The following is a 23,547-nucleotide window of genomic DNA, read 5'->3' on the forward strand; positions in this document are numbered from 1 at the left end:
ATATAGCTTTATGAAGTTTGCAAACAGCGTTAGAGTCACCATTATCAAAGCCTGGTGGTTGTTTCATGTATACCACTTCTTGTAATTTGCCATTTAAAAAGGCATTGTTAAAATCATATTGATTGATAAGCCAGTTCATAGAAAGAGCAAGAGTGAGAACCACTTTAATAGTGGCAGGTTTAACCACAGGACTGTATACCTCAGTAAAATCCATCCCTTCAAATTGATGATTCCATAAAGCTACAAGACGAGCTTTATAGCGTATTACTGAGCCATTTGGGTTTCTTTTAATGGCATAAACCCATTTGGAACTAATCACAGTAGAATTGGGACTTGGATGAACTAGAGACCAAGTTTGCGTCTATTCTAAAGCTTGAAGTTCAGATAGCATTGCATTCTTCCAGTGTGGAAGCTGTAATGCTTGTTTTACTGTAGGAGGTGTTTGTAGACATTGAGGGTCAGTACTTGAGGAAGAAGTGAGTGCACTTAATGCTCTTAGTTTATAAATTCCAGACTTAGATCTAGTGACCATAGGGTGTTGATTATGAGTACTTTGGGTACGTGTAGTAGAAGGTAACAAGATTTCTTTACCTGAAATAGGAATAGAGGGTTGAGGATCACTGGTATTAGAGGGTTGAACATTATGATTATTACCAGGTTGAGGGATAGGATTAGTATTAGAATTTGAAAGTGAGGATTGTTGATTGGAATGTTGATCATCATTAGAGTTTAATGGATCTGCATCATGATTAGTGGCCATAGAAATTGAAGCAGGTACAGGTAAAAGAGGGATACTTAAGGAAGTTTGAGAGAATTTATTGTTAATGTAAGGAGTAGAGGTAGTAGGAAATAATTGAGGATAAGGAAAAGAAGTTTCATAAAAAATAATATGTCGAGTGATAATTATTTTTCAGTTTTCATTAAACATTTATACCCTTTGTGATTGGGTGCATACCCAAAAAAAAAAAAAAACAGATAATTGTGATTTTTAAGAGAATTTTGTATTATTGTAAGGTCTTAAAAATGGATAACATGCATAACCAAAAAATTTTAGAAAAGAGTAATCAGGGGCTTGATTATGTAGTAATTCAAAAGGTGAGACATTAGAAGTATTAGGTGAAGGGAGTCTATTTATTAGATAAACAGATGACAAAAAAGCATCATCCCAATGAAGAAGAGGGATAGAAGCTCTTGCTAATATAACCATACCAATCTCTACAATGTGCCTATATTTTCTCTCAGCCCTCCCATTTTGTTGATGGATGTGAGGGCATGAGAATCTATGAACAATACCATGCATAGTTAAAAAAGAAGAAAATGAAGATGACAAATACTCCCTGCCATGATCAGATTGCAGGGACTTAATCTTAAGACCAGTGTGGTTCTCCATTTGATTTTTAAATTGCATGAATGCCTGCAAAACTTGTGATTTTGTTTGAAGTAGAAAGATTGAAGTAAATCTAGTAAATGCATCCACAAAAGAAACATAATATCGAAATCCATGATAAGATAACATGGGTGCTGGACCCCAAACATCAGTATAAATTATCTTTAAAGGTGCATGAAATTGAAAAGAATCAGATTGAAATGGAAGAGCATGCATCTTTGCCATGCAACAGTCTTCACACACCTTATTGTTTGTTGTATTATTATTAGAAACAGGAAGATTACATTTAGAAATGACATTCTTGATTATATTAGATGAAGTATGACTTAATCTATCATGCCAAAGAGAAAATGAGGGACAATTAGCACTGAAACTTCTAGGAACAAATTGAGAACTACATTGATTTTCTCTAGGAAAATGAACTTGCTGGTTTGAGGCAGATTCATTAGAAGTAGATGAAGTAATAGCAATTCTTTGAAATTCATATATGCCATGCTTAGGTATGCCCCGGAGGAGTATCTCCTGAGTTTCCTGTGATTTAACACAACAAAAAGTGGAATAAAATTCAAAGAAAGAGTGGTTATCTTCTGCAAATTTCTGAACACGAATTAAGTTCTGCGACATATCAGGGGCATGAATGATATTTCTTAGAAAGAATTGTCGCTTTGTATCTAAAGAAATGAGATAAGTGTGGCCAGTGTGTGCAATGTGAGTATCTGTTCCGTTACTAAACAAAATTTGGTCAGAACCATTAAACTCAGATGCTTTTAAGAGATTTGATTGATCGGGGGTGATATGGTGAGATGCACCAGTATCTGAAAACCAGGAATTGTTTGAAAATTTTGTAGCAGTAGAAAGATAAGCTCTTGGATTGTGGTATGATGTAGGTGGAGGAATTGGTGGGCCTGAGGTTGAACTCGAAGAAGGTGAAGATGCTTGATAATTTTGATTGTAACAATGGAAACAGGTCAAGGCCGAATGTCCCATTCTGCCATAGACTTGATATTGAACTCTGGAAGAGTATAAAGATTGAAATCTGCCACCTCTACCAAATCTACGTCCTTGTCCATGGCTTCTTCTGCCAGAAAAACTTTTACCATTGCCTCTAGAATTACCAAAATTGGTTTGAGTGAAATTAGATTGGATAAGAGTATTCTCAGTCTTTCTAAACCTCTCTATCATATCCTCATGTCCCAAAAGTAAAGTTTTCACTTCTGGAAGAGTAATGGAATCAGCCTTAGTCATAATAGATGATAAAAACAAGGCATAATCTTCATTTAGTCCTTGTGTAATTGCAGTAATGTGATCATCAGAAGAAACATTAAATCCAAGAGAAGCAAGAGAATCTACAATTTTTTGAATTATTTTTAGATATTCTGAAGCTATCATTCCTCCTTTCTTGATTGATAGCAATTATGCTCGAAGCTGAGTGATTTGAATTTTGGAGGTTTTTGCAAAATGATCATGAATCTTTTCTATACCTGATATGCAAAAACACAATCTAGCATTTTATTTTTAAAAGAAAGATCCATAGACGTGAGAAGCCAAGTCATAAGGTAGTGGTCTTGAGCCTTCCATTCTTTGTACTGTGAAGATTCTATTCCTGCTATTTTTTCTGCATCAGTAGAGAATTTTGGAGGAATCTTCTCTTTGATTAGATGATCCTTGAGAGTTTTGGAACCAATCGTGTGAAGAGCAAGTTGCTCCCATGTTTTGAAGGTAGATTTATCAAGTTTATCAAGGATTGGTTGAGAAAGAAAATTTTTCGCATTGCGTAAAGTGGTGGAAATTGGAACTATTTCTCCCATGGATCTTAATGAGCTCTAGATACCATGAGAAAAAGTAAAGGAAGATCTGAAGTTCTATTCATGATGAATCATAAATCTGTGTATGTGTTTGTATTGAATGAATGATCATGAAAAAACTTCTTTACAAAACAAGCTCAATCAATATTTGTACAAGTGGAAAAACTATACTACTAGGCTAGCTTATGTATCTCCATGCTGTTTTGCTAACTGATTCAGCGGCTAAATTAGAATCTTGGTCAATCTTGATTATTGACTTGGTCTTCTCTCTATCAGGTTCTTTATTATATGTCAACAGTTAGCAATAACATTAGATTTTAAATCATCGAAAACAGTTAAATTGTTGGTTAATTACTCTTATGGAAAACTAAATACTAAAAGTAGTTAGGTAAACTAGGCAGATTATCTTATAAGAATTAATTCATGCACACACACATATATATAGTTTGTTTATTTATCAATTTATCTATATAAGAAATAATATACGAAATTTTTTATTTTGAAAAGTGAAGTTAAATAAAAAAATGAAGATTAATCTATACGATGTTTTTTCTCGTTATAATTAATAATTGCCACTATTTCAGTTTTTAGGGACACCAATTTGGACATTTAGTAGATATTTGCTGTTACGATGATTATGATCCATCTTATCTTAATAAAAATATATGGATATCTCACGTAAAAAGATATTTTTATCCATCTCATCTTATAAGAATTAATTCATGCATATATATATATATATGGTTTCTTTGTTTATCAATTTAGCTATATAAAAAATAATAATGAAATTTGTTATTTTGAAGAGTGAAGTTAAATAAAAAATGAAGATTAAAATTTTTTGGTTGGGGGAGCCGGAATCGGTGATTTTGAAACATTTTTTTTTTGGTGATTGGGGAAAAATTTTCTGTTTTGTAGGCAGCAGCTTTTTTTTTGTTAAAGTTGTATGCAGCAGTTTCACTTTAACAATATTTTGTTTGGCCAATTGAAATTGAGTTGTCTTTTTTATTTGGGTCATGGTGAAATAAGGTCTTGCTTGGAGTATTTTTATGGTTGGCCCATTTAGGAAAACCCAAGTCATTGATTTGGGCTATAGGCCAACTGTCGAGACAGGTGTTGTGTTGTAATAGCAAAGCTATTTTTACAATGAAAATGCAAGTCTTTTTGCCTTTGAGAGATCCTAATTAGAGTACCTATTTCAAATTGGAAAAGTATACGGAACTAAAATGTGACCAGCCAAAAAGTAAACAAAACTGTTTAATTAAAATCACTTTTTGAATAATATGTTTGAAAACTGTTCCTGAGATCACGGAGCACAAATCAAAACCCAATTTTTCATGGAACCCAAACACATTTTGGCTGATTTTTGGCTGATATGCTTTTAGTTCCCTAGTTATTCTCTTTCAAATTAGATGTAATTAGAGCTAAAAATCTAATCCAAACCTCTTTCCAACGACCACAAACTAGTAACACAATCTCCATGAAGGACTTGCTTTCCAACTAATCCAAATTTTATATGTCTATAGCAAAGTTCTTGTATTATCTGTCCTACCCATTACAAATTTGTCATAGACATTAAAGCATAGGATATTATTATCTAAATATGATATGACAAGTCCTGCATAACATTCACTGCCAAGGAAATTAACTGCATTCATTTGATCTATCAAAGAAAGAAATGATGGGAGATGAAAGTATCATGAGAGGTGTCACAAAGCAAGCCAACCATGGGAAAACTACCATATTAGCTCTTGGCAAGGTATTTCCACACCAACTTGTCATCAGAGAATACTTGGTTGATGAATATTTTAGGGACACTAATTGTGACAATCTTGAGTTTAAACAAAAGCTAAACAGACTTTGTAAGCATATATATATATATATATATATATATATATATATATATATATATATATATATATATATATATATATATATATATATATAATTACTAGTATAAAACCAAATATTATTCTATTATAAAATTTATTGACATATATTTATTAATACTAATAGTTATTATTTTGGATTTTTTATTTATATAAATTAAATAATTCTATTAATTAGCGATTTATATTATTTCTAACGTTTTTACCAAAATGTATTACATCTCATATTTTGTATATAGTGTAAACGAAATAATTTTGAACGTATTTGGTTTACACTGTAAACGAAATATGGAAAAAATTTTAAACACGTATTACGGGTGCACACGTAATACGTGGAAATTGATGTACTCCACGTATTTCGTTTACAGTGTAAACAAAATACGAGTACCTGTAATTATAAAAAATTTAATGTTTATAGGTATAAAAATATCATTTTTAAAATAATAAAACAGTATTAAAAAAATAAATTTGACCGATTTAATAAAATAAAATTCGATACTATTTAGATCTACCTTTGATTAGTCGAAGGTGCTTAATAAAGCAGAAAAGTTGGTGCTCATCAAAGCTGTTTTAAATAGCTTGCCAATATATTACTTAAGCTTGTACAGGATGCCGAAAGCTGTTGCTAAAAAGTTGATTTCACTACAGAGAAAATTCTTGTGGAGTAGAGGGGATGGAAGGAATGGCTTGGTGTTGGTTAGATGGGAAGTGGTTCAAGCGCCAAAAAGGCTAGGTGGGCTAGGTGTTGGAGATGCGATGATACGTAACACAGCGCTATTGTTTAAATGGTGGTGGAGGTTCTCAAAGGAGAATTGTCCCTGTGGAAGAAGGTGGTGTGTTCGTGCAATAATCTCAATCCTAACAAGCTGTTATCCACTCAGACATTGCCCACTAAAGGAGGTCATTGGAAGGATATATGTCAGCTACAGATCAAGGAACAACATGTCAGAGACAAGATGATAAATGAGTTGTCCATGGAGGTTGGAGATGGGAGAAGAACGCATTTTTGGGAGGATGTCTGGCTATACTGTGGTCCCCTAAAGGATAGGTTTCCAAGGCTCTTCTCGATTTCAATGCAAAAAGGATGTGTCATTGGGGTCTGCGGATTCTGGGACGGGTTAGATTGGGTTTGGAACTTCCAATGGAGGCGTGAGCCATTCCAGTGGGAATTGGAACTTCTGAATCAGTTACATGAAACTCTGAGAGTGGTTAAATTTTAAATTAGCGCCAAACAGGGAGGATAGGATTGGGTGGAAGTTTGATAAACAAGGTATTTTTTCTACTAACTCCTTTGTGCAGGTATTGCAGGAGGATACGTTCCCGGAGGACATAACAAGTTATAGTTTTACCAATTCTATTTGGAAAGGATTAGTCTCACCAAGAATGGAGCTGTTTATATGGTTTGTCTTGATAGGCAGAGTGAATATAAAAGACAGATTGTGCCGGTTTGGGATAGTTGGTCATGACAACAACATGTGTGCCCTATGTAGTAAGGATGCTGAAAATGTTTATCACTTGTTTCTTGGGTGTGATTTTATTTGGCAGGTATGGTGCGCATGGCTGAATCACTTTGATAGGAAGTGGTCATTTCCTGGTACTGTAAAGGAACATTTCCACAGTTGGACAGGTGTAACTACGAGAAAGGAAGAGTGAAAGAAATGGCTAATTTGCTTCTTTGCCATTGTGTGGAACGTCTGGATGGAGAGGAATAGGAGGATTTTTTAGAATGCAGAAAAAAGTGTAGAAGATACCATTAACGCATCTTTTCAGAGTTTTGAGGAGTAGAGGCATCAGAATCCCTTTAGTTGTTGATGGCAATGCCGAAAATGACAGCGGGATATGTTTTTGCTTTGTGTGGTGCTACCTAGTTGTATTTAATTTATGTCTGTTTTCTTGTTTTGCTCCATTCTTGTTTTGAGCTCCTTTGTTTCAAAAAAAATATCTCATCTATATTTTAAAATTTAAACTAATAACTTTCTCACGTTGTTATTCTACAAATAGAAATGTTTCAAGTGCAATATGGGAGATAGACGGTTTTAGTGAGCGACTTTAACTAAGTCACGTAATTTAGAACTACCCATTTAAACACGTAATTTAAAACTGTCTATTTAAACCGTAGCGATCAAATTACGTAATTTAAAATTGGCATCACATTATTTTCTAAAAATCATCTCATTTAAATTCGTACTTAAAAAAAACATAAAAAATTAAAAATTTTAATAAACAAAATTTAAACGATATATAATTTAAATTTAAAAATTTTAATATAATTTGAACGATATAATTTGAAAATTTTAAATAATAGAATACATGAAAAATCTTATAAAATTTGTTATATTAAATTGACAATTTTAAATTACGTGACTTAAGTTAAAACCGCTTGTTAATTGAAACGTTCCACTTTGTAGAGTAACAACGTGAGAAAGTTATTAGTTTAAATTTTAAAATATAGATGAGATATAAATTAATTAAGATAGATCTAAACAGTAACAAACATATATCGAATTTTATTTTTTTAAATCGATCAAATTTATTTTTTAATACTGTTTCATTATTTTAAAAATGATATTTTTATACCTATAAAAATTAAATTTTTTATAATTACAGGTACTCGTATTTCGTTTACAATGTAAACGAAATACGTGGAGTACATCAATTTTCACGTATTACATGTGCACCCATAACACATGTTTAAAAATTTTTCTATATTTCTTTTACAGTGTAAACGAAATATGTTCAAAATTATTTCGTTTACACTATAAACGAAATATGAGATGCAATGCATTTTGGTAAAAATGCTAAAAATGATATAAATCGGTAATTAATAGAATTATTTAATTTATATAAATACAAAATCCTATTAATTAGGTCTACTGTTAAATAATGCTTCTGATTTTTCATTTATCTATTTTCTCTTATTTTATCATATTTAATTGAATAAATAAACCATACACAAAACATGAGATATTTGGTATAAAAAAGATAAAAGAATATTAAATATACACTAAAATTAGTTATTAAAATCAATTATTATATATTTATATATAAATATATATATTATTTAATTCATTTTTAATATATATTTTATGTTAATAATTTATTTTCATGTACACCTAATATGATTAAAAAATTATCGTAAATTTAATTAAAAGTATTTATTATTGTAAATTTACAAATCTTGATAGTTGATACTACTATTGAAAGATTAAATTTTGACTAAAACAATAAATTTGAAATTTTATTTGAATTAATGAAGTTTATTATTCTACTTTAGTATTATTCATATAAAAAATATTATTTGTATATGAAATCATTAAAATTAATCATCATATATTTTTATATAAATATATATGTAATTTAATTTATTGTTAATATGTATTTTGTATTTTAATATATATATATATATATATATATATATTTTACATTAATAACTAATTTTATTAGTTAATTTTAGTATACACCTAATAAATTACGCTAATATTATTTAAAATTACAGTCATCATATATTATTAGGTGTAATTAAAAAAATATTAGTGTAATTTATTAGATGTATACTATAATTAACTAATAAAATTAGTTATTATGCTATAAGATATTATCGAAATAGCGACCGATTTAGCAACTTATTTTTCTTGAAAATCGGTAGCTAAACCATTAACGACCGATTTTGGTAGTTGTTAAAACCTTGGTCGCTAATTTAAAAATAGCGACTAACTTCGATCGCTAACCGTTAGCGACCGATATTAGCGACCGATTTTCAACCAATGCTACCAGACTAATACCAAGCGATATTGGTTGCTAAATCGGTCGCTAATAAAACCGGTCGCTAAACGGCGACCACTTTTTTGTTGCTAAATTGGTTGCTAAGAAAATCGGTCGCTAAATAGTGACCCACTTTTTGATCACTGATAAAATTGGTTGCAGAATCAGTCGTTGATGTCTGATCTGAAAATCTAAAATTAGTCGCTAAATCGGTCATTGTTACTGATTTCTTAATTATAGATTTTTACTAGTTTCACATATACCATTATTAAAACTTGATTTTCATAAATAATTATATTTCAACAAAATATAAAAAGAATCGAAAATAAATCAATGTTTTAAATAAATACAAAAAGTATTCACAATATCTATATCAAAATATAGAAATTAAAAAAAGACAAAATTCATAAATACATTAAAGTTATGGGCCATGGATTCCTTGCTCCCACTTTTATGTAGGAGTACCGTTAACCTGTCAAAAAATATTTACAAATTGAACCTCATTTTTTATTTTTGAAAAAAATAATATTTAAAAATTGACCCCTATGTTTATTTTTTTTTACACTTTGAAATTCAAAGTAGTAAGCCATTTGCTCTGTTAGGATTTTGTCCCTCTTTCAATCACTATTGCTATGGTCTCTTCGTCTCCCTCTGCATTCTCTCCCGTCCGCTCATCTTCGCCGCACAACCTACTTCCGCAGTCGCCTTGCAACCCGCTTCCGCAGTCGCCTCCAACCCGCTTCTCCCGCCGCCGCAATATCATTTTCTATTAGGTGTCGTTTTCACACCTGCTTCTGCAGTCGCCGCGCAACCCGCTTCCGCAGCCGCCGCTCAACCCGCTTCTCCCGCCGCCGCAATATCATTTTCTATTAGGTGTCGTTTTCACCCTATCTCTTGTATATGATATATTTTATTGCTTCTTTCCAAACTCGTGTTCTATTTTATTTTGTTTTGTTTTATTGTATTTTCAATTTGTGCTTGATATATGTTAGAGGAAATTTTGTTTCAATTGTTTATCAGTGATTCTATTTTTCTGGTTCATAAGTGCAGAATTCTTATAATGGAACTATAGTTATATGTTAAAACAATTCTGAGTTATCACTCCAGGTGTATTGGTGTTATGAAAATGCATATACAAGAAGGACCATGGTATTGTCCAGAATGCAAGATTAACTGAGCATTGCAATTGACAACAAACACCATGAATTTTACATTGCAAACTTGTGATTATTAATTGATGTCTCATTGTGAGATTCTATGAGCACTGCATCAATGGTTTTTAACATTCATTATTTACAAGTTGAAATAATTTTTTTTGTAGATATAAATATGTTCTATATTTTAAAAACTTGGTTGAGTGATTTTCTTTTGATGGGGTTGTTCTCCATTTCATCTAATTGTGCTGTCTTACTTGAGCATGCATTGCTATCTGATTGTTTTGTGTCAAAGTTTCAGTTACTTGGATAAGTAATTTTTGGGGTTGTTCTGCATTGAATCTGCATTGAAAAAAAAGACTTGTCCCCTTGATTTAACCAAACCAACATAATTTGAATAAGAAGTGCAATTTTTCCTTCTCTTTGTTTTTATATTGTTTTTCTCGAGTCTTGGAATGTACATAATATCAATCTTGAGGGGGGGGGGTTATGGGAGTAGATAAAAACTATACAGAGCAATGAATAGACAAGTTTATTTTCCTATTATGTATCACAAATTTACAATAAAATGTATGTGGAAGGATGGAAGCTAATGGTTTTTTATTTTTATTTTTTAATTTTATTTTTTCAGATTACGCGTGCATTTCATGCCTCACTTGCTAATGGTGGGAATGCTGGGAAAAGCAATGAGAATCCTTCTAAATGACAGAACTTGATTGCCATGAATTGTCCAAATATGATGGTAGAAGAGGTGAAATCTGTTATATCCAAGAAGATATTAGTTAAAGGGCAGAATGGGATCATTCAGTGATTGCTGATGTTGGCACTTTAGGGTGAAAAAAGAATGCAGTATAGGACTGTAGAATCTGTATTAAGGTAGTGAATGAAGAAGGTCCAGGATTTTTTATGTTTTCGTGCCTGCATGGTCACCCTATTTTTACTATTGGATAAAAAAATTCTTTGTAATTGATAAGGGTATTCATATATTCTTCTAACCATCAATCACATTATCACAAAATGGTATTTAAGCAATTCGAACAACTATCACTTGTCAACCACAAAATGGCATTATACTTGGCTTATTGTAATGTATTTGTATAACCAATAATGTTAGAAAGACAAAAAAAATAGTTTAAATTTGTCTTATTTAGCATTAATTAATTTTAACAACAATTAATTAATGCTAAATAAGACAAGTTCTGTCGTGCAAAGTTAACAACCTCATACATATCTTGATTTCATTTGTCCACAAACTCTTCATACAAGGAGAAATTTTTCATAGCATTCACCAGAAAAAAAAATGCCCAGCACAAGGAAATGGACACTTCAATTGTTTGGTTGGAGATAAGTGGTGGAAAAATAGTGGGAGACAGAAAAGTTGCAAATTTTTTTTCATGAATTACACATAAAAATTTGCAACTTCTCTTCCCTCTCCTCTATTACTTTTTCACTTCTCTCCAACCAAACAAAGCTTAAATATTTTGTTACTTATATTATTTGTATGTATGTTTAATATTAAATTTTTTAATAGATATTTAATCGTATACTATAATAAGAGTAATAAAGTAGTTTAACTCAATCACCTATTACTTACAAATGTTATAAGTGCAAGAATTTGATTAGAATATTATCAATCCATAACACTTATAGTTGTTTTAAGTATTTGTATTGTAATTTCTATTTTTCAAAGTACAATGGAAAAAAGATACATAATCTTATCTGTACCAGCAAAAGGTTCTAATATTTCCATTTCACCAATGAAATCTTCAACTCTCAATAGGAATTGGAATCAAAATCAACTAAAGACTCAAAACTATATCAATCTACTGCTGCTTCAATTCTTTGTGATCACAATAATGATAATATTATGAATGTTTTGTTTGCCAATGATCTCAGACACAGAAAACTTGTCTTTATAAACTCTTTTATTGTCCCATCCATTTTGGGTTAAGTAAAGACAGAGACATTTTGTTTATTTTTTTCTCTAAATAGTTGTGTTGTGTCTTCCAATGTCTCTCTATCTTTGTTATGAGATAGTTACCAAATAAACAAAATGGCGAAGATCAGCTCCAGGCTTAGCACCAATGGCGAAGAACTCGATGATGACTTCTAAAGGCATGTCCTTTGTCTCAGGAGCTTTCATGTAAACAAACACCCATGAAATGATGCAACCACAAACAAACAATGAAAAGACACCAGTGAGTCCAATTTGATGCAGCAAGAATGGGAATGAAGATGTGACCATCAATGTGCTGATCCAAAATGTGAGTGCACAAATTGAGATGCATATTCCTCTCACACTTGTTGAAAAAATCTGTGCACAAATAATGTTGGGAATCACACCAAATCCCATGCAGAATATGCTCTCATAGACAATGACACATGTTGCTGTTACTACTGCATTCACAATAGAACTCATGGCAAATGAATCCCTTAGTACTAGTACTGTTAGAGACACTATCAAGATGGGGATTGTGTTGAGCAATAGTGCCCTGCATTTCACAAATAATTATTCTCATTTAGAACAATGATGCATTATTTGTCCTTAAATTGAATATAAGAATGTAATTGGAGATCAGTTTCTGAATAAAAATACAGAAATCTAAAGACACAAACTGATCGAAGAAGATAGACGAAATTTATATCCATCCAAAATATGGATATGGTATATACGAATTTTTACTATCTCTCTACAATCTCAGTATCTTTGTATTTTGTAATTTAGAAAAGTGTTATCGAATAAGACTATAGAAAGATATGATTATAACTTATAATACACTTTACGAAAGGATATCTTGAACAACAAAAAAAGGCTAAAGCAAATTTAAACTACATAATAAATTTTGAAATTGTAGTTAAACTTACCTCCTGCCTGAAATATCCATAAGTTTCATGGAAAGAGCAATGCAAGGGAGCATAAAAAATGTTATAATGACATTTACGAGTAAAGAAGCTGATGTTTCAGTAATCCCAAAATTTGAAAGAAGTTCCCCACACCTACTTCCTCAAGGATTTTACCATAAGTGCTGATAAGTTGTCCTTGTGAGTTTTTGCGGCCTTCCTCAACTCTGCAATGTTAATGTTATCCTTGGCATCGGTTCTGACAGAAACAATTATCATGCCACACATGGCAGCACTGGCAGGATTTGTACCATGTGCAGAGACAGGTATAATGCAAATATTGTGGTGGTGGTCTCCTCTTGCCTGCAGTTTCTAGTTTCCAAAATAGTTAAGAGCCATTGCAGGAATTTATTTGAGCAACATTAAAAAACAAAAAATTGATCTCTTATAAATATACAGCAAGAGACAATAGCACAACTGAAGGTTATCAACTATCGGATGAAATGAACAAGTACAATGTTAAATAAAAATGTCAAATACTGTTTTGAATGTAAGTAAATCAGAAGAGTCATAAATTAACTCATAAATTGATAAAAAATCCTTTCTAATAGCAAATATTTTCCATAAAAGTTAAGCAGACATATTTCAAATGAGCTAAGTCATCATAATAAATGATATGCTCGAATAACCATCAGCACAGCATACTCTCCTGTAGCTCCAGCATTTGGTTGCAAAGAGAAGGAGTCAAACCCGGTGATGGTACACAGCAAGTCATCCAAATTGTTGAACATTTTCAGACACCAAATTTTATTGTTCAGACACAGAAAATAAAATTAAAAAAACCCTTCTCTTCCATATTTTATAAGAGTCTAAAAAGAACCATTTAAACATCAAACTAGCTACCTGATAACCTTGAGTCTGTTCAGTTGGTGCAAAAGGGTGAATATCAGTGAAGCTAGGCCATGTTACTGGCATCGTCTTAGTTGTTGCATTCAACTTCATAGTACAAGATCCAAGTGGAATCATGCTGTAGCATAATGAGATCCTTGGATTGTAACCTTTAGTGTGGTCGCAAGAACTCATGAAAAGTTGCCCGCACAAATCCATTCCAAATATTTTGGGCACCTCTAAGTGGTGTTCCCTTTGCAACTGTTGGCCCAATCATGTGCACATTCTAGATATATGGATACATCTAATCGAACCATGTTACATGTCATCAAATTTACAGCTTTCTTTTGGTTGTGGTACGTATTCTATGTGGAAAGCTATAGCCAAAGGTAGTGCAAACTATCATGATTCTCACAAACGCAAAATATGATCACCGACATATAAGGATGGGAAACTTTTAATTGAAAATTGGTTTACTATACAATTCTTTTGAAATCAAAACAACATTCAAGTAAAACTATTAAACTCATAAATAAATTTATTGCCAATCAAAATTACACATTTTCACACTTCTCAAAAGGCATACTCTGGCAAATAACTTTATAAAGATTATTGTTGGATCGTGCTAGAGCAAGAACTTTCAAATTCACTTAAATAACAAACAGTGAATTAGGAATGCAGAGGATAAAAAGCGCCTATTCTCCTTGCTCACAACTGATGAAGCCTGTTTTCTACCTTAGTAACACTGAATACTGAATACAACTCTACTACATTAGGATGATAGGAAGTACATTTGATAGTATATAACTAAAAGTAGATGCTACGAAAAGAATCCAAAATTAATTAAGATAGTTCTTTGCTAGAAGAGATTAAGATTTTCAATTCTCATGGACATGTTCCATCAATTAATTCTTTATGCAAACACATTACAAAATAAAAATTAATCAATTAAATCTAACAATCTTATAGACAACAAGATTTAACTTCTAATTGATAAAGAAAGACCAATTCTACATGATGTATCTCTCGGACTTATGTCTTACATAATTAAGATTGCTTCAGCGACTTACCCCAATTTCTTTTCGTAAAAGCAAAAAAGCAGGGCAGAGGGATAAAATAAAATAAAAACTGTGGTGCGAAGACAGTAGAAAAACCTCCAAATTCACAAAAATTGCCATAGAAAAAGCATTAAAATAAAATAAAGTAAAATGAAACCTGAGTAGTTCACAGAGACAGAGACGAAGCACAACAATGCAGAGGACCGAAAAGTGTGGTGTGGCGGCAGTAGAAGTGGTGGTAGCAGTACTGAGTGCAGGCAGCGATAGCATCAATGGTAGCTGCAGAGATGGGAGAAGAACATGAGCATTATTGAAAAACCCTAGCAGAACATCTCTCATCTCTAAAACTATGGTTACAAGAAAAGGGAAAAAAGTGTGAAAAGCAAAACTAGAGAGGCAAAATTTTAATCATTAGTTTTTTTCAAAAATAAAAAAACGGGGTTCAATTTGTAAATATTTTTTGACAGGTTAACGGTACTCCCACATAAAAGTGGGAGTAAGAAATCCATGGCCAAATTTATTATTCAAAATTCAAATGTACATTGATGGCTTTATGGCCAATGGTCCCAATGAGCACATTATAAACTAGCAAATCAAAGAGGACAAATGTGTGAAGAGTATTACAAGAAAATAAGAGTTTTATCTTTTTGAGGATAATTATTAGTAGGTTTAATTACTCTGTTGATCCCTATAATTTCGCAAAATTTTTAATTAAGTCCCTATACTTTTTTTCCTTTTAATTGGGTTCCTGCACCAATTTTTTTTTCAATTAGGTCTCTTTTGGTAGTAACTGGCTTAATTGTATAGGGACCCAATTAAAAAAAATTGGTGCAAAGACCCAAATAAAAGAAAAAAAAAGTGTAGGGACCCGATTTAAAAAAAAATTGGTGCAAGAACTCAATTAAAAGGAAAAAAAAGTATAAGGACCTAATTAAAAATTTTGCGAAACTGTAGAGACCAACAGAATAATTAAACCTTATTAGTATTACATGCATCACGAAAGCATTGTGTACAAGAAAACTAGATTTTCTTCATGTTTCAACTTTCCAAGATTTACTTCTTCTAATCGACTAATAAGTGACCTGAAACAACATTAAAAATTAAAGGTCATGAAAAGTTAAGTTAATGAACTATGTACTATCTTCATTAGTCATTGGAGGCCTGTATCCACGTGCCTTTTCTAGCGTGAACGATGAATCTAATAAATTATAAAATAAAACATGTGATAGATTAAAAGAGTGTCAAATTGAGAAAAATAATTCAATACCTTTTGTTGAAGCAAGTTCTCTGAGTTTTGTTCTTGTTCTTTCGATTTTCTTTCGAGCTCTTCAACCTGAATATGAAGTCGTGAACAAAGATATTAATTGTTCATTAGCACAAAAGTTTACAATTTTACTGTATAAATGCTGATTGATCATTTATTAATAAATGACGACCTCAAATTATTTTAGACTTCTACAATTGATCTTCCAGCTTCTTTTTTACATCCCAAACCTGCATCTCAAATCCTTTTTTACTGGACAAGATCCTACACCACTTAATTCACAATTTCACATTTATGTTTTCTAAATGGGAAAAATGAGTAATTATTAGGATGAAATGCAGTAATGACCAAAACTTAATTAATAATATTGAAAGACTAAAAATTCTGCACAAACAGGAGAGATCTAGAATCTATATCTCTTGATTCTTAATGACAAATATCTTTTATATATATATATATATATATATATATATGTTAAGAACATACAAATAGTTACATTTTCAATAAAATAACTGCCAAATAAATTTAACAGAAAGCTACTTCTTCAAATGTTATAACTAGTGATCATTCAATCCATCACAATTTCTAGTTCCCATATTTAATTTTTAAAAGGAATAGTATAGGAATCAAGTTCCTAACTAGCCAACTTAAACAATTTAATTGATTATAATAATTTTATTTTATTTTAATAAATTATAATTTGAATAATTAACATTAATGGTTGATTTAAAAAATTTAGAGAGTGTATTAATGGTTGATTTGAAAAATTTAGAGGATGTAATAACACTGTAGCATTAATCACGGTGAAGAATTGGAAATGCATATTCTTCCATGCATTGAGTTCTCTTTGGCACTGTTCTTTTCCACCGTTTTCATTTCTTGTAACCATTAGAACCACTGCATTGCTCCCTCCTCATTCTGCTGCCGCACGAGCCACCGTTTGAACCACCGTGTCGCTTCATCCTCGATCTACCAACGTGATTGTCGCATTTGGAACCACCCCGTCGGTGCCTCATCATTCTGCCACCGTACGAGCCGTCCTTCTTTGTTGGACATAGTCGCCTTCACCGCCGCGGGATCTGCACTACCGAACACTATCACGGCCTCCATTCGTCGCGACGTAACCACCGCCAGGCCCCCATTCGCGACGCGCGATCAACTATTCCGATCCATGGCGACTCCTCCACTTGCAATGCGCGACCTCCGTAGCTTCTTCCTCACAACGCGCCACCGTGAGTCCCCCACCATCTACGCAACACCGTCCAAGACGTCGTCGCTGGCCACCCTGCGGTCTTCTCCTCCTCCTATTTAGTTTTGATGATTCTTTTAACTAGTTTTTTATGTTTCTTTTTCCTAAATTTTGGACGATTCTTTTTATTAGTTTTGGATAATTCTTTTTCCTATGTTTTGTATTTTTTTTAGGATTTGGATGATTATTTTTATTAGTTTTGGATGATTCTTTTTCATATATTTTGTATGTTTTTTCTTAGGAGTTGAATGATTCTTTATCTTATATTTTGGTGTGTTTTTTTTTGGAATTTCGAAATTATTTTTAGAAAAAAGAATTAGGGTTTGAGTAATAAATAGTAAAAGGTGAATTAGAGTAAGAAGAGGTAATTAATAATCATTAATGTTGTATCTTCTAAAATATAAAATTTAAATAATTATTAATTAATGATTATTACTTAGTATAGAGTGAAATTCAAAACCGCTTGTTGGCTTATTTTTTGCTAGACCCCTCTTGGTTTCCTAGTAGAATTTATTTATAGATAAATACAACAGCCAATTCAGAATCATCTAAGTATCTAACAAATTTAAAGACAAATTCAGAAGTTCGTATTTGATGAGCGGATATTTTATACACTTTTTGGCATAGTTTTCATATAGTTTCTAGTATGTTTTTTATTTAGTTTTTATTAAGTTTTTATAGGTTTTAGTGTTAAATTCATATTTTTTGATTCTACTATGAGTTTGTGTATTTTTATTCAATTTCAGGTAATTTCTGACTGAAATTGAGGAGCTGGAGCAAAAGTCTGATTCAGAGACAGAGAAAGCACTGCAGATGCTGTCCGGATCTGACATTTTTGCACTCAGAAGAGATTTTCGGGAGCTACAAAAGTCCAAATGGAGCGTTCTCAATGGCTATGGAAAGTGGACTTCCCGAGCTTTTCAGAAATGTATAATAGTCTATACTTTGCTTTAGATTAGAAGGCCCAAAACTGGCGTCTAACGCCAGCTTCCTGCCCCCTTCCAGGCGTCCAGCGCCCACAGAGCAAAGACCAGCGTCCAAACGCCCAAAGAGGACCCCCTAGCCAGCGTTCAACGCCCTAGGAGCCTTATAGAACATGGATCTCATCAAAGCTCAGCCCAAACACTTACCAAGTGGGCCCCAGAAGTGGATTTTAGCACTAAAAAGACTATTTTACCCTTACTAGTCATTTGTTTAGTATTTAAAAGATTAGATTTATATCATTCGTACCTTTTATCAGATCTGCGCCCATCATTTAGTATATTTTCAAGTTTTACATTGTATTTTCCTTTCAGTATGAGTTTCTAAACCTCCTAAGTTGAGGGGAGGAGCTCTGCTGAGTCCTATGAATTAATAAAAGTATTACTATTTCTTCTTCGATCTGTGTTTGATTATCTCTAAGATGTATACTCACTCTTCAACATGGTGAATAGGATGGTCAGTGACAATCAGCTCTGTTCATCATACTAAGACGAACGTGCCTGACAAACACCCGCGTCTACTTGGGTTCGTGTGAATACGTGACTGGAAAGCACGAACCAACAGCTATGTTTATACATATATCTCAGACGGCTAATCTATGACTTCGTTGGGGACTTCTCAAGACACCAGTTCAGCCGATTTTCAGGGAGATTAGGGTCTCCGTGGTATAGGCTAGAATCCAAAGAAGCAGCATTCTCTGATCCGAAAGATTCGACCTTGTCTGTGGCATTTTGAGTAGGATCGCTAGGAGAATGAACTGCTAGAGCTCTACCCTTCGTCAGATTGGATGACCACGGCCAATGGTGTTCAATTTGTAGCAGAGGAGATCAATGACCACGGCCCATGGCGTTGATCACATACAGCCTGCCATTGAAGAAATCTCTCACAAGCAAAGAAGACAGTACTACCAGAGTTAACTCAGAAAGACAAAGCAACTCCAATCCTCAATTATATTTCCATTACTGATTTTAATCCTAATACAATTCCATATCCAACAACCTTCTGATTTCACCTGACTAAGACCTGCAAGATAACCATAGCTTGCTTCAAACCACAATCCTCGTGGGATCGACCCTGACTCTCTCAGGTATTACTTGGACAACCCAGTGCACTTGCTGGTACAGCTGTACGGAGTGTGGGGATTCGTGTACCAAGTTTTTGGCGCCATTGCCGGGGATTGTTCGAGTTTTGACAAATTGACGGATTGTCTTGCTCTCTAGATCAGGTACTTTATTTCTTGATAATTTTTAATTGATTCTTTTGATTTTAGTTGAGTCTTTTATTTTTATTTTCTTCTTTTCTATTTTTTGAAAAATTTAAGAAAACCTATTCAAAAATATTTTTCTTTTCTTTGTTTAATCTTTGTTCTTTGTTTGAGTCTTACCTGTTTTCTGTTTTTCAATTCCAAAAATTTTAAAACTTCTTCAAAAGCCTTTTTCAAGCAATTTATTTTCAAGAATCCTTAGCTTTCTGTTTGAGTCTTTTATTTATATTCTTGGTTAAATTTTCGAAATTTTGAGTTCTTTTTCTAAAAAAAAAAATTTTCAAAAATATTTTCTTTGGTTAAATCTTATGTCAAGTCTTTAATTTTGGTGTCTTCTTGTTGCTTTTCTTTAAATTTTCGAAAATTTATGTTTGGTTTTCTAAAATTTTTAAGTTTGGTGTTCTTTGTGTGTTTTTGTGTTCTTTAAATTTCTTGAGTCTTGTTCTTGGTGTTCTTGTTAATCTTCAAAGTGTCCTTATGTTTTCTTTTTGTTTTGGTCTTAAAATTTTTAAGTTTGGTGTCTATTTGTGTTTCCCTCCAAAATTTTCGAAAATAAGGTACACTAGATCTAAAAATTTTAAGTCTTGAGTCGTTTACTTGTTTTTCTCTCTCTTCATTAAATTCAAAAATAAAAAATATCTTTTCTATTTTTATTTTAAATCAATTTTCAAAAATTTTAATTAAAAATTCAGATTTTAATTTCAAAATTTTATCTTATCATATCTTAGTCTTCAAGTTTTCAAAAATCATATCTTTTTTCAAAATCAAATTTCAAATCTTATTTTTTTAAATCTTTTTCAAATCTTTTTAATCTTTTATCTTATCTTTTTCTAATTTCAAATTTCAATTTCAAATCTTTTATTATCTTATCTCTTATCTTATTTTGTTTTAAACTCTTTTCTTAATTAATATCCTATCTTCTTTCTCTTCTTTTTCAAAACTTCCTAATTAACTCTTCTCTCTCTTAATTTTTGGAAACTCTTTCTCCTTCTCTATCTTCTATTTTTGAAAAATCACTAACTAATTTTCAATTCTTTTTAAATTATTAACCTTAATTTTCGAAAATAATTAATAAATAAAATAAAAAAATATTTTAATTCTTATTTATTTCTTTTATTTCTAATTCTTCTTCTATTTACTTCTATTTATTCGAACTCCTATCCCCTATTTTCAAAGTATTCTTCTTCTCTCTCATCTTTCATCTTCACTTTTTTATCTTCTTCTTCTTTCTTTACATCTCACTGGAAGCTCTTTTGTCCAAGTAGCACAAAAAGTTTTCTTTTTTTCTTTTTTTCTTGTTTATGACCAGGAAGAGAGATAAAGAATCACTCTTGACTCCTGATCTTGAACCTGAGAAAACTTTAAGGAGGCATTTACAACAAGCTAAAGCACAACACTCCGGAAGAGATCTTTCAGAAAGCTTTGAACAAGAACTGGGAGACATGGCCGAACCTCAAGAGGAAGCAAGAAAGGTTCTTGGTGACTTCACCATACTTACCTCTGACTTTTATGGCAGAAGCATCTCTGTACCTACCATTAGAGCTAACAATTTTGAGCTTAAGCCTCAGTTAGTCTCTCTTCTGCAGCAGAACTGCAAATTCTATGGACTTCCATTGGAAGATCCACATCAATTCTTGGCTGAATTCTTACAGATTTGTGATACTGTAAAGACTAATGGAGTAAATCCTGAAGTCTACAAGCTTATGCTCTTTCCCTTTGCAGTAAGAGATAGAGCTAAGATATGGTTGGATTCCCAACCAAAAGAGAGCTTAGACTCTTGGAAAAAGCTAGTTAATGCCTTTCTGGCTAAATTCTTTCCCCCTCAAAGGATGACCAAAATTAGAGTGAAAGTTTAAACCTTCAGACAAAGAGAAGGTGAATCCCTCTATGAAGCTTGGGAAAGATACAAGCAATTGATCAGGAGATGTCCTCCTGACATGCTCTCAGAATGGTCTATCATAGGCGTGTTCTATGATGGTCTATCTGAGATGTCCAAAATCTCATTGGACAGCTCTACAGATGGATCCCTCCACTTGAAGACAACGCCTGCCGAAGCAAGAGAACTCATTGAGATGGTTGCAAACAACCAATTCTTGTATACTTCTGAAAGAAATTCTGTAAACCATGGAATCTCTCAAAAGAAAGGAGTTCATGAAATTGATACTCTGAATGCCATATTGGCTCATAACAGGATCCTGACCCAACATATCAATATGATCTCCCAGCATCTGACTGGAATGCAAACTGCAACTGGTAGTACTCAAGAAGCTTCTTCTGAAGTAGAAGCTTATGATCCTGATAAACCCACCATAGAGGAGGTGAATTATATCGGAGAACCCTATGGAAACACCTACAATCCTTCATGGAGGAACCATCCTAACCTTTCATGGAAGGATCAACAGAAACCTCAGCAAGGTTTCAATAACAGTCAAGGTGGAAGGAACCAGAATAGGTTCAACAACAAACCACCATTCCCATCTTCTCATGGGAACATGGAAACCTCTAAGTAGAGCCTCTCTGACATAGTTACTCTGGTTTCCAGACTCTCTAAGTCCACTCATAGTTTTATTAAAGAAACAAGGTCCTCCATTAAAAATTTGGAGGTGTAAGTTGGTCAACTGAGCAAGAGGATCCCTGAGATTCCTCCTGAAACTCTTCCCAGTAATACTGAGGTAAATCCGAGAGAAGAGTGCAAGGCCATAACCATGGAGGTAGAGGCCGAATCTGAGAAGATTGGAAAGGCATTAAACGCCAGTGAAGAAGGTTTCACTGGGCGTTCAATGCCCATAATGGCAGCAAGCCTGGCGCTGAACGCCAGTGAAGAAGGTTTCACTGGCCGTTCAACGCCCATCCTGGTAGCAGAGCTGGCATTGAACGCCAGCCAGGGAGCACTGGCTGGGCGTTGAATGCCAGCCAGGGAGCACTAACTGGGCATTCAATGCCCAAACACCTAGGCTTTCTGGCACTGAACGCCCAAACATGCAGCCTTTCTCACGCTGAACGCCAATGAGGAGCCCCTCACTGTGCATTCAACGCCCACACACCTAGAGAAACTGGAATTGAATGCCAGCAAGGACACCCCTGCTGGGAGTTCAACGCCCAAAAGCATAGAGGGACTAGCCTTTAACACTAGTGAGGGTGGACGGCAAGGGCGTTCAACGCCCAAAGAGCTCATAGAGCTGGCGTTAAATGCTAGTCAAAGCACACCCTTTGAGTGCTTAAAGCCCACTCAAGAACCCTCTATCTCAGAACCAAAGGAAACCATAAAGACCATTGAGGTTCATTTGAATGCACTCCTATAGTGTATGAGTTCTGATGACTATTCATCCTCGGATGAGGATGAAGACACTAGGGAAGAGCAAGTTTCTCGGTACCTAAGAGCTTTTATGAAGCTGAATGCCAAGTTACTTGGTACAAAGCCTCTGGAGGAAGAACCTCCACTGCTTACTAAAGAACTCAATGCTTGGGTTCAGCAGAGGCTACCTCAGATGCTTCCAGATCTTGGATGCTTTCTGATTCCTTGCACCATAGGCACCATGACCTTTGACAAGGCTCTGTGTGACCTAGGGTCAAGCATAAACCTCATACCACTCTCTGTAATGGAGAAGCTGGGAATCCTTGAGGTACAAGTTGCAAACATCTCATTAGAGATGGCAGACAAGATAATGAAGAGGCCATATGGCTTAGTGGAGGATGTCTTGGTGAAGGTTGAAAACCACTACATCCCTGAAAACTTCATAGTCTTGGACATTGGAGAGGATGAGGATGACTCTGTCATCCTTGGAAGACCTTTCCTAGCCACTGCCAATGCTATCATTGATGTGGCTAAGGGAGAACTGACTCTACAACTAGGGGAGGATAACATCTTGTTCAAGATGCCTCATCCCAATTCTCCTTCTATAAGAGAGATAACTGTGCAACACCTAGTATTCCAACCCTCTCTTTCTGTGTAGAGCTTTGTAGAGCCCCCAGGCACCAATTCTAAGTTTGGTGTTGGGCAGCCATCAA

At 33.4% G+C, this 23,547-nt stretch overlaps 1 non-coding gene across 1 annotated transcript; it reads right to left on the minus strand.

Annotated features, from left to right (window-relative positions):
- Positions 1-21,374: 21,374 nt before the first annotated feature.
- Positions 21,375-21,483, minus strand: LOC112761578 (small nucleolar RNA R71). Its single transcript, XR_003181966.1, has one exon. It is a non-coding gene; the product is annotated as a small nucleolar RNA R71 (small nucleolar RNA).
- Positions 21,484-23,547: the final 2,064 nt, after the last annotated feature.

Source organism: Arachis hypogaea, chromosome 16 (genome assembly GCF_003086295.3).
Source record: "Arachis hypogaea cultivar Tifrunner chromosome 16, arahy.Tifrunner.gnm2.J5K5, whole genome shotgun sequence".
NCBI lineage: Eukaryota > Viridiplantae > Streptophyta > Magnoliopsida > Fabales > Fabaceae > Arachis > Arachis hypogaea.